The sequence below is a fragment of the Triticum dicoccoides genome, chromosome 4A (genome assembly GCF_002162155.2).
Source record: "Triticum dicoccoides isolate Atlit2015 ecotype Zavitan chromosome 4A, WEW_v2.0, whole genome shotgun sequence".
In the NCBI taxonomy this organism is placed as follows: domain Eukaryota; kingdom Viridiplantae; phylum Streptophyta; class Magnoliopsida; order Poales; family Poaceae; genus Triticum; species Triticum dicoccoides.
The window spans coordinates 450518690-450524689 of record NC_041386.1 but is presented as its reverse complement, the minus strand read 5'-3'; positions in this window follow the sequence as shown (position 1 = coordinate 450524689).

The window sequence follows — 6000 nt, the reverse complement described above, 5'->3', positions numbered from 1 at the left end:
CGAAATGTCTTGTTGTACCGGGATACCGAGTCTGATCGGAATGTCTCGGGTGGAGGTCTATTCCTTCGTTGACCCTGAGAGCTTGTCATGGGCTAAGTTGGGACTCCCCTGCAGGGATTGAACTTTCGAAAGCCGTGCCCGCGGTTATGGGCAGATGGGAATTTGCTAATGTCCGGTTGTAGATAACTTGAACCTTAATTTAATTAAAATGAATCAACCGTGTGTGTGACCGTGATGGCCTCTTCTCGGCGGAGTCCGGGAAGTGGACACGGTGTTGGAGTAATGCTCGCGCAGGTTGCTCTCTAGTTTTTCGATTGCACCTTGCCTCCTCTTCTCGCTCTCTTTTGCGAATAAGTTAGCCACCATATATGCTAGTCGCTTGCTGCAGCTCCACATATATTTACCTTACCCGTCCTATAAGCTTAAATAGTCTTGATCGCGAGGGTGCGAGATTGCTGAGTCCCTGTGGCTCACAGATTACTATTACACCAGATGCAGGTCCAGGTGATTCCGCTCCAATAAAAAATGGCAGCAATTCTCGCGAGCGTTGAAGTTTTTGTTTTTTACAGCAAGATCAAAAAGACTATCCCCAAGTCTTCCCAACGGTTCTACTTGGCACAAACACTAATTAAACACAAAAACACAACAAAAATAGAGGCTAGATAAATTATTTATTACTAAACATGAAAAAAATCAAGGAATAAAAATAAAATTGGGTTGCCTCCAAACAAGCGCTATCGTTTAACACCCCTAGCTAGGCATAAAAGAGAAGATAGATCTAGGTATCGCCATCTTTGGTAGGCAATCCATAAGTGGCTCTCATAATAGATTCATATGGTAATTTAATATTCTTTCTAGGAAAGTGTTCCATGCCCTTCTTTAACGGAAATTGGAATATAATATTCCCTTCCTTCATATCAATAATTGCACCTATCGTTCTAAGGAAAGGTCTACCCAGAATAATAGGACATGAAGGATTGCAATCCATATCAAGAACGATGAAATCTACGGGCACATAATTTCTATTTGCAACAATAAGAACATCATTAATTCTTCCCATAGGTTTCTTAATAGTGGAATCCGCAAGGTGCAAGTTTAAAGAACAATCATCAAATTCACGGAAACCTAGCAAATCACACAAAGTTTTGGGATCGTTGAAACACTAGCACCCAAATCACACAAAGCATAGCATACATGATATTTAATTTTAATTTTAATTGTAGGTTCCCACTTATAATAAAGTTTTCTAGGGATAGAAACTTCCAACTCAAGTTTTTCTTCATAAGATTGCATCAAAGCATCAACGATATGTTTAGTAAAAGCTTTATTTTGACTATAAGCATGAGGAGAATTTAGCACGGATTGCAACAAGGAAATACAATCTATAAAAGAGCAATTTTCATAATTAAATTACTTGAAATCCAAGATAGTGGGTTCGTTGCTATCTAAAGTTTTAACCTCTTCAATCCCACTTTTAACAATTTTAGCATCAAAATCTAAAAACTCCAAATTTTTGGGAAGCCTTCTAACTAAAGTTGACTCATCTCCAGTCTCATCATTATCAATGTTCATATTGCAAAAACAAGGATTTAATAGGGGACGCATCAATTACTTTTAGATCTTCATCTTTATTCTCATAAAAACTAGAAGAGCACGCCTTCACAAAGCAATCTTTCTTAGCATGCATCCTAGCGGTTCTTTCTTTGCACTCATCAATGGAAATTCTCATGGATTTGAGAGACTCATTGATATCATGGTTAGGTGGAATAGATCTAAGTTTCAAAGAATCAACATCAAGAGAAATTCTATCCACGTTCCTAGCCAACTCATCAATCTTAAGTAATTTTTCTTCAATCAAAGCATTGAAACTCTTTTGCGAACTAATAAATTCTTTAATACTAGATTCAAAATCAGAGGGCATCTTATTATAATTTCCATAAGAATTGTTGTAGGAATTACCATAATTATTAGAGGAATTACTAGGAAACGGACTGGAATTAAAATTACCTCTATACGCGTCGTTACCAAAATTGTTCCTACCAACAAAATTCACATCCATAGATTCATTATTATTCTCAATCAAAGTAGACAAAGGCATATCATTAGGATCAGTAGGCTCACTCTTATTAGCAAACAATTTCATAAGTTCATCCATCTTTCCACTCAAAACATTAATCTCTTCGATTGCATGCACCTTTTTACTAGTAGATCTTTCAGTGTGCCATTGAGAATAATTAATCGTAATATTGTCTAGGAGTTTGGTAGCTTCTCCTAAAGTGATAGCCATAAAAGTGCCTCCCGCGGCCGAATCTAAAAGATTTCTAGAAGCAAAATTCAATCCGGCATAATTTTTTTGTATAATCATCCATAAATTCAAACCATATGTAGGGCAATTATGTATCATTAATTTCATCTTCTCCCAAGATTGTGCAACATGTTCATGATCAAGTTGCTTAAAATTCATAATATCGTTTCTAAGAGAGATGATCTTGGCGGGAGGAAAATACTTAGAAATAAAAGCATCTTTGCACTTATTCCATGAATCAATACTATTTTTAGGCAAAGACGAAAACCAAGCTTTAGCATGCTCTCTAAGCAAAAACGGAAATAGCTTAAGTTTAACAATATCATTATCCACATCTTTCTTCTTTTGCATATCACGCAAATCAACAAAGTTGTTTAGATGGGTAGCGACATCTTCACTAGGAAGGCCAGAAAACGGATCTTTCATGACAAGATTCAGCAAAGCAGTATTAATTTCACGAGATTCAGCATCGGTAAGAGGAGCAATTGGAGTGCTAATAAAATCATTATTGTTGGTATTGGCAAAGTCACACAATTTAGTATTATCTTGAGCGATCGTGACAAGCAAGCAATCCAACATACAAGCAAACAAGCGAAAAGAAGAAAAAGCGAACGGAATGAGATGGCGAAAGGAAAAGAGAGCGAATAAAACGGCAAGGGTGAAGTGGGGGAGAGGAAAATGAGAGGCAAATGAAAAATAAGGTAATGCGAAGGGTAAGAGTTGTGATGGGTACTTGGTATGTCTTTACTTGGCGTAGATCTCCCCGGCAATGGCGCCAGAAATCCTTCTTGCTACTTCTTGAGCATGCGTTGGTTTTCCCTTGAAGAGGAAAGGGTGATGCAGCAAAGCAGCGTAAGTATTTCCCTCAGTTTTGAGAACCAAGGTATCAATCCAGTAGGAGACCACGCGCTGGTCACCTCGTACCTACACAAACAAATATGAACCTCGCAACCAACGCGATAAAGGGGTTGTAAATCCCTTCACGGCCACTTGCAAGAGTGAGATCTGATAGAGATAATAATAATAAGATAAATATTTTTGGTATTTTTATGATATATATTGAAAGTAAAGATTGCAAAATAAAATATATTGGGAACTTATATGATGGTAAATAGACCCGGGGGCCATAGGTTTCATTAGTGGCTTCTCTAAAGATAGCATAAGTATTACAGTGGGTGAACAAATTACTGTTGAGCAATTGATAGAATTGAGCATAGTTATGAGAATATCTAGGTATGATCATGTATATAGGCATCATGTCCGTCACAAGTAGACCGACTCCTGCCTGGATCTACTACTATTACTCCACACATCGACCGCTATCCAGCATGCATCTAGAGTATTAAGTTCATAAGAACGGAGTAACGCCTTAAGTAAGATGACATGATGTAGTGGGATAAACTCATGCAATATTATATAAACCACATCTTTTTATCCTCGATGGCAACAATACAATACGTGTCATTTCCCTTTCTGTCACTGGGATCGAGCACCGCAAGATTGAACCCAAAGCTAAGCACTTCTCCCATTGCAAGAAAGATCAATCTAGTAGGCCAAACCAAACTAAAAATTCGAAGAGACTTGCAAAGATAACCAATCATACATAAAAGAATTTAGAGAAGATTCAAATATTGTTCATAGATAATCTTGATCATAAACCCACAATTCGTCGGATCTCGACAAACGCACTGCAAAAGAAGATTACATCGAATAGATCTCCAAGAGAATCGAGGAGAACTTTGTATTGAGATCCAAATTGAGAGAAGAAGCCATCTAGCTAATAACTATGGACCCGAAGGTCTGAGGTAAACTACTCACACATCATCGGAGGGGCCATGGAGTTGATGTAGAGGCCCTCCGTGATCAATGCCCCCTCCGGCGGAGCTCCGGAAAAGGCCTCAAGATGGGATCTCTTGGGTAGAGATGGTTGTGGCGGTGGAATTAGGTTTTCGTGGTGCTCCCGATGTTTTCAGGGTACGTAGGTATATATAGGAGGAAGAAGTAGGTCGGTGGAGCCACGAGGGGCCCACGAGGGTGGAGAGCGCGCGGTAGGCGCGCCCCCTGCCTCGCGGCCTCCTCGTTGATTGCTTGACGTCCACTCCAAGTCCTCTGGATCACGTTTGTTCCAAAAATCATGCTCCCGAAGGTTTCATTCTGTTTGGACTCCGTTTGATATTCTTTTTCTGCGAAACACTGAAATAGGCAAAAAAACAACAATTTGGGCTGGGCCTCCGATTAATAGGTTAGTCCCAAAAATAATATAGAAGTGTATAAATAAGCCCATTAAACATCCAAAATAGAATATATAATAGCATGGAGAAATCAAAAATTGTAGATAGGTTGGAGATGTATCAGCGCTCAGCTCACCAGACCTTGTTGTTTTGCATCGTGCATTAGAAGGCGACAACACTTATATCTTGGGAGCTATTGTGGCTTGTCGCCTCCACCTTAATAAATCCAAGGGTAAAATTCATGGTGGGATTTATGCTGCTAGTTTGGCGGCTCACTTTGAGGTTGAGATACGCCCTCATGATTACCCTCTGACCAAGGTTTACCTAGACCGTGCTGCCATGGATCACCACCATTTTACTGCTGATAGGTCTCCTGACATTCCTATTCCTTATAACCTGGTTTTTAGCATTGAAACTCATGATATTATTCCGTTGCCTGCTCATGCATTGTTTGATTTTGTTGCCATGGGCGGATATAGGAGCATGCCTGTGAATATCATCGCCTACCGGAACGCTCAAGCTGCTGCAGAGGCAGTGGAGGAACCTCCGTAGTGGGATCAGTGGATGCTGATACGTCTCCAACGTATCTATAATTTTTGATTGCTCCATGCTATTAAATTATCTATTTTGGATGTCAATGGGCTTTATTTTACACTTTTATATCATTTTTGGCACTAACCTACTAACCGGAGGCCCAGCACAAATTGTTGTTTTTTTGCCTATTTTAGGGTTTCAAAGAAAAGTAATATCAAACGGAGTCCAAACGGAATGAAACCTTCGGGAACGTGATTTTCTCAACAAACGTGATCCAGGAGACTTGGAGTGGCTGTCAAGAAACAAGGGAGGAAGGCACGAGGCAGGGGGGCGCCCTCCACCCTCGTGGGCCCTCCATTGCTCCACCGACGTACTTCTTCGTCCTATATATATCCACGTACCCACCAAACATCCAAGAGCACCACGAAAACCTAATTCCACCGCCGCAACCTTCTGTACTCAGGAGATCCCATCTTGGGGCCTTCTCCGGAGCTCCGCCAGAGGGGGAATTGATCATGGAGGGCCCCTACATCAACTCCATGGCCTCTCCGGTGATGTGTGAGTAGTTTACTTCAGACCTACGGGTCCATAGTTATTAGCTAGATGGCTTCTTCTCTCTCTTTGGATCTCAATACAAAGTTCTCCTCGATCTTCTTGGATATCTATTCGATGTAATCTTCTTTTGTGGTGTGTTTGTAGAGGTCCGATGAATTGTGGGTTTATGATCTAGATTATCTATGAACAATATTTGATTCTCCTCTGAATTATTTTATGTATGATTGGTTTATCTCTGCAAGTCTCTTCGAATTACCACTTTGGATTGGCCTACTAGATTGATCTTTCTTGCAATGGGAGAAGTGCTTAGCTTTGGGTTCAATCTTGCGGTGCTCGATCCCAATGACAGAAAGGGAACCGACACGTATTGTATTG